This window comes from Puma concolor, chromosome A1, assembly GCF_028749965.1.
Source record: "Puma concolor isolate L17-30 chromosome A1, mPumCon1.1.hap2, whole genome shotgun sequence".
Classification (NCBI taxonomy): domain Eukaryota; kingdom Metazoa; phylum Chordata; class Mammalia; order Carnivora; family Felidae; genus Puma; species Puma concolor.
In genome coordinates this window covers 229153174-229167552 of record NC_141667.1, presented here as the reverse complement: position 1 = coordinate 229167552, position 14379 = coordinate 229153174, and positions in this window count along the sequence as shown.

Here is a 14379-nt window from a genome sequence, read left to right as displayed (position 1 = left end):
TGCTTCAGAAGCCCAAAGGAAGAATGTCAATTTCCCACCACTTGAATTTGTAGATTTTATACAAGTTATAACTCTTCAACCAACCAAAATTCATTAGTCCTATCTCCTGACTACTTTATTTGCCCCTAATTTTTCACTTTTTCTGTTTGTTCTTAGACTAGGTTTTCTAAAAGGTCAGTCTGATCATACCTCTCTCCTCAAAGGCTGTCACTTCCCTACCACGTACAGGTTGAAGTCCAAGCATTATTTCACATCAGAGCTTACCTCAATGATTCATATCTAACCCAGAGTCCACTAGTTACCCTCTTTCCCTTCCCCATCATTCTCATCCCTTGAGGAGAATGCAACTCCCTTCCATTGTTTTCCCACACACTAATCCCGTTTTCCAACTACTCCATGCTTCCTCCAGGATTCATCTTCTTAAAATGAGTCTGTTTTGCCCCAGGGAGGCCCTAATCTCTTGTAAACCCACCATTTTAACTCATACCTCTCACAAAATTCTCCCTTCAACTACTTTGCTTAAGTGTGAACTATCATTCTCTCAAAAGATTCATCTTTCTTGCCAACCATTCGAACAGAGGCTTCTCTTGTTTCCCCCCATATCATGTTGGTAGCTCATGTAAGGGCCAGGACAGCAGGAGAGGGCCCAGCATTCTCTCCTTCAGACTTGCAGCCTCTTTATGAAATCTTTCTCCCTGTTTATTTCTTCTTTCTTCCTTCCTTCCTTCCTTCCCTCCCTTCCTCTCTCTGTCCCTCCCTACCTTCCTTCCTTCCTTCCATCTTCCTTTATTTATTTCTGAGGAATATGACAAGTATGTATAGCCTTCTTTTTTTTTGTCTCCCTCCTTGTCACTATCATAGCTTCATTTCTCTTGTGTTTTGAGGACTTTACCTCTTACAGCTTCACGGCATCACTCACTGTATCAGGCAGCGTAGAGTTTAGATTGCTGTAACAAAGAAATTTCCAAATTCCATGGCACAGATAAATTTGAAGTTTAAATATCTGAGACCAGATATGGTCCAGGGCCAGCATGGAGTTCTGTAGGGTTGAGGGTGTAATAAAGTCTGACTCCATTTTAGATGTTTGACTGACAGCTTTCAAGTCCAACCCCTCACTCTTTCCCTTTTGCTACACATCTGGTCAACCCCATAAGGATTCCTCTGTTTTCCCTGCATTTGCACCAATAGTCCAAATTACACAAACTCTGGCCAACTGTGGAACCCTCATCTCAGCTCCAAGTTTTAATCACAATAAGTTGATCTTACACTCTGCTGAACAACCACAAAATACATGATGAGAGCATCCAGGGTTTGTTCTTGGCCCTCTTCTCTCCATTCTTTCTATTTTTCCCAAGAAACCTCATTTACATACTTGGCTTCTAGCCCAAATTTCTCTCTTGTCCTCAGGACACTTATATATCCTAATAAATTGACCATCCCAACCTTCACATTGCAAATTTAATAGGTCCTCATACCTTTTCCCCCACAATCTTCCTCCTAAGTTTCTTTCTTGATAGATTGCATTATCATCCATTCTGTCACTCCAGCCATCATTGTGGGACCAATCTAGGCTCCTCTCTCACTTACATGATGTTACTGAATGCTATTCATTTCATACCCTCTTTTGTTCCTTAAACTGGCTCCCTCCTCTCTGTCTCCACTGCTCTTCTAGCCTGTTCAGTCCTTCATCATTTCTCTTTTGTATTATTAAATTATCTCCCTGCCTTCTAACTCCTCCTCCCCAATCTATCCTTGGCACAGGTGTCAAAGTGATCTTTCTAAGATGCAAATATGATCGCACCACTGCCCTGTTTATAAACCTTCCTGTGGCTCTCTATCCTCTACATGATCAAATCTAAATGCCATGGCATACTATGATTTGATCTCTGTCACACTCTGCTCATATTTTTTCCCTCCTACTCTCCTGTATGGATTCCACTCTTTAGCTATACTGAGCTATTTGTGATTCCCCGCATACATCCCATATTGCCTCTCTTCTTGGGCACGTGATGCTCTTTTTGTATTAAATGACCTTCCCCTGTGAGACTAGCTAACTCTTATTCTCCCTGAGGCCCAGTTCAAAAGTCACCTCCAGGATTCCTGCTTTGAGACACTTTCTCGTAGACAGACTCATTTTGCTTCCCTTCTTTTATGTTCCCCACACTCTATGCAAACACATATTATAGTGCTTATCCCATGAGGTTATAAATATTGATTTCTTGCTGTCTCACTCTACAGAATGTGAGTATGTGAAACTCCTTACATGCAGGTACACATATTTCACCTTTGAATACACCACAATCCCTAATTCATAGGAGACATTAAATAAATGTTTGATGAGTGAATAAATTTCCTTCAAGGCCCTCAAGCCAACTACTTACCACACCTTTCTATTTTTATCCCTGATTTCTAGCTTTTTCCCGTCTCCATGCTGGCAACCAGGAACAATCTGTCAATGAATAAAGGATTTTTAGCAGGGAGAAACACTATTATATTTATCAAGTTGGAAAATTAACAGCAGTGTTTTTATAGCTGTTATGGTGGTTGTTTTTGATAAACACAAGACACTTGAGAAACTGAAGTCCAAATTAATCTATTTTGGTAGCTTAGAATCTGTTTGAGAAAGAGCTTTATAACTGTAAGAACGTGTGTGTGTGTGTGTGTGTGTGTGTGTGTGTGTGTGTGTGTTTATATATAATAATAAAGATAGTAAATCAAAAATCAGTGGACAACATAGGACATGTTGTAACTTCTCCAAGACAGGGGAGAGATCAGTGCTGGTTGTCATTACTGGAAAACCACAGGGTGGAACACCACCCTGGCTGAACACTGACCACTGAGCCTAGCAGGTGGAGAGAAGGTGTATAATGTATATGCATATAAGTGAGGGTGATGGGATATGTTTGTTTCTGACAGTGGCTTGTTGTAGGGGATGAATAAAATAAGGTCATATTAAAGGGAGATCTGAATATTGCCTTTTGAAAATTCAACTTGATTGTGTGGTAAAAAGAAAAGCTATTGAAGTGTGTGTACTGAAGCATACTACATAATATGCTCCAAAGTATTAATATAATCTTCACCAGCAAGGTCAGAGAGCCAAATATGCTGATAGAGTCATGGTTGTATTCATTTTTATTTTGGAGGAACTTACACACATTACTTACAAAAATTGAATATGGAACTAGAAAATTTCAAGTTGGAACCTAAGCTGTTTTAACAACCCAGAATTTGGAAAATAATGTGTAAACCATAAACTATAGCCAGTTGTGTTTTTTCAAATGAAAATTTTTGCATCAAGATTTGATTCTAAACCTCCTAATACCCTCATTTCTTCTTGTAAATTGTTTCAGTAATACGTATAGAAATACCACAACCCATGCATACAGGTTTAGCACCGGGTACAAGTGACTGAAAAGACAATGTTACTCAAATGTGAAATAATTGATTTCATAAAATATTAGTATTTGAACCATAGCAATTTATGCTTAGATTTTACTTGATGATCAATTAACCTAAATTTGGTTTAAAATAATTCTCTTACAGGTGAAAATTTCTGTCTCCTACATATTTTTAGTCTAGTTGACATCACAATGTTAGATGAAGGATGAATTTTTTGTCATGAGTATGTCTGTGGAATTATCAAATTTTAAATTAGTCGTAGCCTATTTTCTTCCCTTGTCAGGTTTTTTTGGTTTGTTTGTTTGTTTTGTTTAATTTTTCCTATTGGAGAAAAAACCCAGTTAAATATTTACATTTAAAAAATTAATAAATTTGTAATCCTTAAAGTTTTTTTTTCTAAGACCACTAGTAACTTATTTTTCTTATAACTATTTAGATAATTGTTTTAATAAAACACATTGAATTTTCAAAAATTTAAAAATAAAGTTTTATTTTAGAGAGAGAGAGAGTTGGGGAGAGGGGCAGAGGGAGACAGAGACAGAGACAGAGATAAGAGAATCTTAACCAAGCTCTACACTCAGCATGGAGCCCTACACGGGGCTTGATCCCATGACCCTAGAATCATGACCTGAGCTGAATTCAAGAGTCAGACACTCAACAGACTGAGTCACCAAGGTGCCCCTACGTTGAATATTTTTATCTTCTAAATATATAAATATACTTGTAGACTTACACATTTACATATTTTCTTCACTTTCTTTGTCTCATTTTGATGTCCTGCTCTCAAAATACATGTTAGCACTTTTCTTAAACATTATCTACATCTAACATGTCCATACTGAATATGGCTCTAAAGACATAAAGAAGTTTTATGTTTATATACAATAGGACGTGCCTCTATCTTTGCTTTCATGTAAGTGGCAAAGTGCCTTGAATTAGGCTTTAAAAATAGCAACCTTGGATAGCCACTCTTTCAATAGAACTCTCTGTTATGTTGTTCTCATTTTTCAATTGAGTTTCTGTTGAGCTGAATTTTATGGCATTAATTACTGACTTGCCTGAGTTGGATTCATTAAAAAAAGTCTAAGCACATATCTGACAAGCTATATACATTAATCTTGGGCTTTACTTCTTTTAAACCACTGGTATGGGTGGAAACCTCTAAACATTGATTGCTCCTTGGGGTTTGGGGTTGATGGGAGGTGGGAATAGTTTCCTGCAAATGCAAATAGTCAATTAGCTTTATAACCACTCTTCAATTAAAATAAAAATAGAATTCTCTGGGGAAAAATCTAACCAGAAAGATCACTTCACTGTAAATAGGACAGTCAATTTTATAGAAAAAAGCCTCCAGCACCAAGCTCTCATTCCCATATATATTGATTTATTCATTCCACGAATATTTACTGAATGCATATGCTGTCCTAGGCATATTGCATCCATCAGTTGCATTTTATACACACAATGACATGACTCACTTTTGGCAACAACAGAGCGAGTAAAATGAGGACTGGTACTAGTCCTACAATCACTAGTGACAACCACCACTGATTGTAAACTTCTTACATGCCAGGCATTATTCTAGAATCCTCATTTGTCACATTGCTTTCAACGATCTGGCAATAGAGAGGTAATAATGTCCATTTTTTAGAGACGATATTGAGATCATGTTTTTCATGAAGCCATCAGATATGCGTTTTAGAAGCATATGAAAAATAATTAAAGCTTCCATTTGCTTTATCAAATCAGTATCAAATAGACATCAGTATCAAAATAATGACAGAGGGAGGAATTGAGAATATGGAAGAAAAGCTAAAGTGAAAGTTTCCTTATTCTCAAAAGCCAAAAAAAAAAAAAAAAAAAAAAACCCAAAACCAAAAATAAACAAACAAAAAAAAAACATTGAGAAGAGCAAAAATCAGGATTATATCAGCAGTCCCTTTCTGCCATTTACCTTCAAACCAGATTCTTTGTCGGTGAGAAGGAGGTGGGTAGAAAGTAAGAGAAAAAAGAAAAAGATGATGTTGGGTTCCAACCTGCCCTTCTCTGCTTGTATTTTACAGTTTTCATCACTTTTTAAAGTTTTAAATAGTATCTATTGATATCCAACTATTGACAACAAGAACTTAATCTTTCTTCATTAACCCACACCTCTGTACATTTCCTCACCCCAGCCTCTCCACCGTTAGAACATATGTATACTAAATATTTAACTAACTTTTGTTAGTTGGCTAAGTTATTAGTCAAATATTTAATATTTACATTTTTCTAACTGTGGATATTACTTATAGCTAAATTATGTAATGTACTATATTTCTAATAACATTTTTCTTTGTTGTAGTTAATTTCTTTTGAGTTTTCTATGAACCTGTTACCTAATTGTTCTTAAATTCTCTGCTAAAAGTAAAAAATCCTTCAATGTGTTTACAACCCATGTAAAGTGGTTCTATCCTAACCCACCCTGAATGCTTCTAGAAATTTCTATGGTTCTCCAGTGTTCTGAAATTTCATATGACTGATGTGACTTAGTGTAAAATATTTTTCCAACCATTATGTCAAGCACTTGATAGGCTCATTAAATTTGGGAAATCACATGCTGCATTTTGAGCATTGCATTATGGTTATTATCAATATTAATATTATTTTATTACTTGATAATTGTTCTCTTGTCTTTTCTCTTTCTTCTTTCTTCTTTTTAAAAACAATTTTTTAAGCTTTATTCATTTTTGAGAGAGAGAGAGCATGAGTGGGGAGGAGCAGAGAGAGAGGGAGACACAGAATCTGAAGCAGGCTCCAGGCTCTGAGCTGTCAGCACAGAGCCCGATGTGGGGCTTGAACTCACGAAACTTGAGATCATGACCCGAGCTGAAGTCGGATGCTTAACCGACTGGGTGCCACCCAGGCACCCCCTTTTTGTTCTTTCTTTTGGAATCTTTTTATCTTTATGTTGTTTTGACTGCACTGATCCTATATTTTCTTATTTTTATTTTCTGTTTCCATCTTTATCTTTTTATTATAGTTTCTTAGAGATTATATTCTTTTTTTTTTTCAACGTTTATTTATTTTTGGGACAGAGAGAGACAGAGCATGAACGGGCAAGGGGCAGAGAGAGAGGGAGACACAGAATCGGAAACAGGCTCCAGGCTCCGAGCCATCAGCCCAGAGCCTGACGCGGGGCTCGAACCCACGGACCGCGAGATCGTGACCTGGCTGAAGTCGGACGCTTAACCGACTGCGCCACCCAGGCGCTCCTTATATTCTAACATTTTTGTAGGGCTTTGTATTTCTGCTTTTAGAATCTTTAATATCTTAGAGTTTATTTTTGTTCTCTGAATGTTCCTTTTTTAGCTTTTGACATAGTGTATCTTTAGGACACCAATCCTAATAATTTTTGAAGTATTATTTTGCTCTCTTAACTCTGTTTCTCCATATATAATAGTGAACAAAAATAAAATAACTGGGAATAAAAATAAATAAGAAAGTATAGACCTTTACAAATAGCAATTGTCTTGCCTACTTCTCATATTCTAATCCCATACTATATTTCTTCAAAGCACATATGACTCCCTAGCACTGTATTTTACATTTATTTATTGCATTCTTATTATCTAAAATTCTTGCTAGAATGCACCTTCCTTGAAAGTAAAGGCTTTGTTTGTCTTATGCACTTTTGTACTGAAGTCAGTATTGACTAAATACTGACTAAATACAGGTTAGGTAAGCAATAAATCTTTATAGAATCAATACATGATTAAGTAAGTAAAAAACAAACAAACAAAAACTCCACATTGTAAAATCTTATTTGAGAATGTAACACAAAAGTTGAATCAATGAGAAGGCCTATATGTTCTTATCTGGGAACACTGACACATTTTAAGGTCATTTTTTTTCACCATGTTGAAAATAGATTGGAAGTTCCAAAAGTAGAGTATGGAGACTATTTGCAGGCTGTTGCAATCATCTAACAAGGAATAAAAAATCACCTGGACCAAAGAAGTAGAGAGATATGGAGCGAAAAATTCAAGCAATGGTCTATTTTGGCAAGAAAATTCATCAAGACTTTCTGTGTCATATTGCATAGCGTGCATCCACAATTTCATTCTACTCTAAAAAATAATTTAATTATTTCCCTAATGATAGATATCTAGATTGCCTCCAACTCCCTACTTTCATAAGTAATTCTATATTAAGAATCTTTGTGTATGTCCCTCCATGGGTTTGGGGGATAGTTTCTCTGAAATAGGAATACTAAGATACAGGATACAGGATATATATAGATTGTTCTCTGAATGGCTGAACCATTTACACTCCTATCAATAATCATCAGAATTCTTATCTCCTATCCTTACCAATGCTTGGTGCCATGTGACACTGTTGGTTTGCAAACTGGCCCTTGTACCCACAGGGCAGGGAGAGACCAAAGAAAGAGGCAGACCACTCCAGATTGGCAGGTTGTGGGTTTAATAAGCAAAGGAACTTACATGTGAGGCTAGGCTTGTCATAGACGGACACAAGATGAGATCTCAGCACCTACCACAGAATCTTAAAAGTTTATATAGAGGCCTTAACTGGGTTCAGTCATTTAAATCATCCAGATAGCTTTAACACCACATTTTTATCTCAGGGTTGTGTCCTTGGAGCAGCTTCTGAGAACAGGGAAAATAAGCAGAACACACATTCCAAGAAAAAAGGAGGGGGTGGGAGCCTCCAGTTTCCTGGGTCCAGTTCATAGATCAACTGGTAATGTTTACTTGATTACCTCCTTCAACAGACTTTCTGGTTTTTTCTAATATCATGGGCATAAAGGAATCTGTCATTATATTAATTTACACTTCTTTGATGACTAGTGTGGCTAAACATTTCGACATTTCTAGCCACAATTTCTACATTTCTGCACAGTGGACAACTTCTTTTTGATTACCTATTTTTGCCTTGCTGATTTGTAGAAATTCTTTGTATGATCTAGTTAATAATTCCATCCTGCTTTTGGATGTATATCAGTCTGTCACATATCTGTTCACTTTGCCATGATTTCCACTGTGTAAAAGAAATCTTTTCATTCCTGAATTCAGTGGAAATGATGGGATCCTGGACAGCAGGAGCCAAGAGACAGCTCTTAATCACTAAAATTAGATGAGCTGGTTACCATAATGGATAACAGAACAAAAGCAATCCTCACAGTAGTCTACCGACAGAGATTGTCAGCATTGGCCAATCATTTATTATGCTCTGGGTCCTGAATAGCTGGGAGTGTATTAGTTTCCTAAGGCTGCTATAACAAAGTATCACAATCCAGGTAGCTTTAAGAAACAGAAATCATTCTTTCACAGTTCTAGAGACTAGAAGTCTGAAATCAAGGTGTAAGCAGTGTAATGTTCTCTCTGAAACTTCAAGAGGAAAATCTGTTCCATGACTTTGCCTTAGCTTCTGGTGTTGCTGGCAGTCATTGGCATTCCTTGGATCATTGACATATCACTCTAATCTCGGTCTCTGTCTTCACATGGCATTCTCCCTGTGTTTTTCTCTCTTTATTTTTTTCATATCAGTCATATTTGAATAAAGGCCTACCTTATTCCAGTATGACTTCTCCTTAGTTTAAATATTAATTACATTTGCAACAGCCCTATTTCCAAATAAAGTCACATTCATAGGTATCAGATGTCAGGACTTCAACATACATTTTTGGGGATACAACTCAATGCTCAATAGGCAGTTTAATATGGTCTTACTTGATTTATATTGGCAAGAAGCTCTAGATCTGGTTTATGGAACCCTGGCTTGAACCACTAAAGAATATTGTAGTTCTTCAATCAATTCCAAGACTTAAACCAGTTGACAAGTCCAGAGTCCATTAAATGAAGAGAGGCCAAGTTTCCTTGAGGAGGGATGGACTATGTAGCCAAAACGTATGCTATGCTATGTTTTCCTCTTAGCTGCCTCTAAAGGGACCTATGGCCATTTGCCATGGTGATTATGCATTGGGGGAGGGAAAATAATTGACCCTTCAGGGATTACTAAGCCCTGGCTCTGAACTGACACAATTCCTGGAGATCTCTATGCTATGTGGTCTACCAGGCAGATAGAGAATTCTGAATGTTAGGTTATCAATGCAGTTTTGGCTTAGGTTTGTCTCACTGAACACACCCTGTGTTATTTCCCAATGTTGGAATGCATAGGTGGAATTGACATGGTTAGGAACTGGTTGTCTCTACATTGATTCCATGACCTTAGTAGAGTGGGATATTATGATAGGAAAAGAAAAGCCACTGTAACTATTCATCTTTCAAAATAGTGAATCAAAAGCAATATTGCATTCCTGGAGGGGTTTCAGAGATTAGTGCCACTATCAAGGACTTAGAGGAGGTAGGGGTGGTGATGCCCATGAACTCATTATTTAGCTTCTGTGGGAGACAGATGGATCTTGGAAAATTATTGTGACTTATCATAAACCTTATCATGTGATGACTCCAGTTGCAGCTACTGTTACAAATATGCTCAACTTCCAAGCCCTGTGTCATAAGTGAGTCTGTAGGCACCTCTGTCATCTCTCCATTTCATAGGACATCATGCTGGCCCACTGTGCTGAGGATCTAGTGAGTAGGAAGTAACAAGAATTCTAGATGCCTTGGTAAGACACTTGCATGCCTGAAGGTGTAAAATAGATCTCACAAAAATCTAGAGGCTTGCCACCTCAGAGAAATTATTAGTGTCCTGGTGGTCTAAGGCAGTGTCCCAAACTATGACTTGCAGGCCAGTGCTGATCAATGGTCTGCTTTTATACAACCTGTGAGCTAAGAGTGGTTTTTACATTTTTAAGTGATCATTAAAAAAACAACAACAAAGAATTTGTAACAGAAACTATATGTACCCAGCAAAGCCTAAAATATGTACTAGCTAGCTCTTTGTAGAAAAATTATGCTAACTTCTCCTCTAGGTCATGTTGAAATATCTTTCCTAGGTGAAGAACAAAGTGCTGCATTTAGAGTCTCCCTCTAGTAAGAGTGAGGCATGAACTGTAGTGGGTCTCTTTGGATCATAAAGGCAATTGATACTTCAGTTGCTTCAAATTCATACTTCAAATACTTCATTTGAATATGTTACTCTGATCCATTTACCAAATGTCCAGAAAAGCTTCCATTTCTTAGCATGGCTCAGGAAAAGAGTAGGTTCTGTAAAAGATCCAGTCTGCAGTGCAGATTGCTCTGTCACTCAGGACATATGACCCAGCAGATTCCATGGTGCTTAAAGCATCTGTGGCAGATAGAGATACTGTTTAAACTTCTGGCAGGCTCTAATTGGAGAATTACAGTGTAGATCTTTGGATTTTGAAGTAAATTTGTGTCATCATTTGCAGAAAGCTACTCTTTAAAAATAGCTTCTGGCTTGTTAGTGGCCTGAATCCTTGACCATGGACTACCAAATTACGATGTGATCCAAGCTGCCCATCCTGAATGGATATTTCCTGATCCACCAACTCATAAACTTATGCATGCTTAGAAATCCTCAATTGTCAAATGAAAGTCATATTTGTAACAGTGAGCTCAGGAAGATCCTAACAACCATGAGCAAACACCCAGTTTCCAAAGTACCTACTCCTGCTGTACTGCCTCCAATTTATACCTATGTCCTTATGTTTCCTATGACTAATAGAATGTAGAAGAAAAAAAAACTTCAGTCTGAGTTACAAATGATTCTGCATTATTTGCTGCTACCACCTAAAAGTAGATGGATATCTATAACTAGATGACTTTGAAGGACAATGGTGAAGGAAAATTCTCCCAGTGGGCAGAACTATGAGCAATACATTTGATTTAAGTTTTTCTGGTAAGAGATATAGACAGAAGTGCAGATAATCATTGTTTCATGGGCTTTGGCTTCATGGTTTGGTTTCATAGTTAGGGATTTAGAATGATTAAAACATTAGTGATGATGAGGTCTAGAAAAGAGGTATGTGGATTGGCATATCCTAGGGCACAGAGTATGATAATACTTATGTCACATGTGAGTACTCATAAAAGCCAACTCAGAAGAGAAGGACCTTAATAATAAGGTGGACACCAGTCAGCCTCTTTTCCTATCTGACCTAGAAGTTGAGACTGCCACCTGGCCACTTTGGGCTCTTACTGACATTGAATAAATAGGCCAGAAATTCCTATAGTAGCTGTGGTGATTGATCCTGGCTATGAAAAGGAAATTGGGTTGCTATCAGGCAAAGGAGATTTAAAAAAAAAGTGTGTTTTTAAAAGGAGGAAATCATCTGGTCTGGCTTCATAGTCCTCCCATGATAAAAGCAAACGGATCCACGCAGACATTTGTCCATGAATGTCCACAACAGCATTATTAATAGTAGTCAAAGGTGGAAACAAATTACATGTCCATTAACTGATGAATGGATAAACAAAATGTGGTGTATCTTGGTATATTCCATACTGATTGGAATAGTATTCAGGTGTGTAGGCATAAAGAAGAATATGGTACTAATACATGCTACAACATGGATGAATCTTGAGAATATTATGCCAAGTGAAAGAAGACAGACAAAAAAAAAAAAAAAAAAAACCAAACAACCCATACGTGACTCCATTTGTATGAAACGTCCAGAATAGGCAAATCTCTAGAGAAAGTATGTTAGCAGTTATCTAGGCTGGGGAGGCTTGGGATAAGTGGAGGGAGGGGTGGTGGTGTGTGTGACTGCTGATAAGTGCAAGATTTCTTTTTTGGGTGATGAATATGTTCTAAAATTGATTATGATGGTTGGTGTACAACTCTGTGAGTATATTAAAAACCACACTGAATTGTACATTTTAAGTGAGTGAATTGTGTGGTACATGGATTATATCTTAATAAAGCTCTTTAAAAAAAAAAGCCAGTGGAAAACTACAGCAATTCAATTGAGACTCCTGATGGTTAACAGCGTCAGGCCCTATAAAAGTGAAAGTTTGGGTCACCTTATCAGGCAAAGCACTCCGACTAATTTGCCATGGCGTTTGCTTTATGGCAAAAAGAAAATATGGGTCACTTTCTTTTGTTGCTCAGGTTGCTCTAGCGTTGGCCATTGTAACTTTTCCAACCCTCCATCCTTATGTTTTTTGCGCTGTGTCTTACTTCCGGACATGAGATGCTCAGGCTCCTCTTGTACTTTCTGCGCCATTTTCATTTAATCTAATTGCTGTTATGATTGGGTTTATGTCTGCTACACTGATACTTGCTTTATATGTTCTCATCTGCTTTGTATCATTTATTTTCTCTTTCTTACTTGCTTTAGGATTTAACAATTTTTTTTTTATTATTTTTCTTCTCTATTAGCTCTTCAGTTATATCATCTGCTATTATTATTTTATTGGTTGTGCTTGAAATTATAATACATATCTGATTCATTATAGTCTTTTTAAAATTAGTACTTTACCATTTCTCAAACAATAAAAAGTTTACAAGAGTTATAATTTCTTTTACTGCTTCCCTCTCTTGTGGTATTTTTGTTATATATCATACTTTTACATATGTTACAAATCATACAAGATATTATTGTTGTTTTTAAGAGTCAATGTTTATTTCTGTTTTGCTGATGTATTTGCCCCTTCTCGTGTACTCCCTACCTTCTTACAGTCCCATGCTTCTATCTGGTAACATTTTTCTTCATTCTGAGGATTTTACTATATTATTTCTTGTGTGCACACCTTCTGGCAACAGATTCTTTGAGTTTTTTTGTTAGTTTGCTTATAAGTTTAAAAACGTCTTTATTTTGCCTTCAGTTCTGAAGGACACATTCTCCTAAGTATAGAACGGTACATCGACAGGTTTTGAAAATTTCAGTGTTATAAAGATGTCATCCTTTTGTCTTCTGACTTCATGGTAATTTAGTGTCCTTTACTTCTCTCAAGGATTATTTCTGTTTTATAATATATTATAAAATTTTCATAATATTTTTATATTTTTGGTCAGCTGTTACAGTTGTTTACATAGGATCCCAAGTACTCCATTATAGCCAGAACTGAAACTCCTAGCTCTTTTTTCTTGTCTTTTGCATTGGTCATAACATAGGCCACTTCTGTAATAGAATACATATTCGTCCTGTTCCTAATCTTAAAAAGGAATGTATTTAAAAATGCCTTCACTAATTATGATGTTTATTGGTATCCTTTATCAAGTGGAAGAAGTTTGCTTTTATTTAGTTTTTCAGAGAATTATTTTTTTAAATCATAAATAGGTGTCAAAATCTATCAAGCACTTTTTTCAAATCTATTGAAACAATATGTGATTTTTCTCTTGTATTTTATTATTAGAGTAAATTTCATGATTGATTTTCTAGGGTTAAACAAGCTGTGTATTTCTCGGATTAACCATGCTGATGAATATACTTGATCATTATATATTTGTTTTATAGATTTTTTTTGGTTTATATTTACCTGGTTTATTTTTTCATTATTTAGTTTTATAATTTCTTTATCTTTTGTTTATATATGTCTCTGGTAAACAACATATTAATGGATTTTTTGAAGTCCAATCTGGAAAACTGTTAACCCTATACTATGAACATTGAAAGAATATCTTTTTGTTACTAGAACTCTTGGAAAGCAAACAGACTCTACTCCTCCCAATGAGGTCAGTAGACCTTAGGCCTCCAGAGATTTAGAAGTCTTCATCTTGAGCCTCAATAACGGGCCACTTTCCCCCGAGGCTGCAAAGAACACTTTCTTCACCTGGAGATACAGGGAGAAGTTGTCTCAGACCTACCCTCCACTTTTCTTTATCATAGAAAAACTGCTCATGATTCAGAGTAGTTGAGAACCAAAAATTTAGGTTCCCATTTACTCAGAGTCCTCTAAATTTTTTAGAGATTTATATTACCTCCTAAATAGAAAATAATACTTGATTAGTATATGAAATTTAGAAAATATTGGATATACAAAGAAGGCATTGAGAATACTTACAATGCATAGGTAATCAGTGTGTGTCACTTGCTTGGGGACCTGTGTGTCT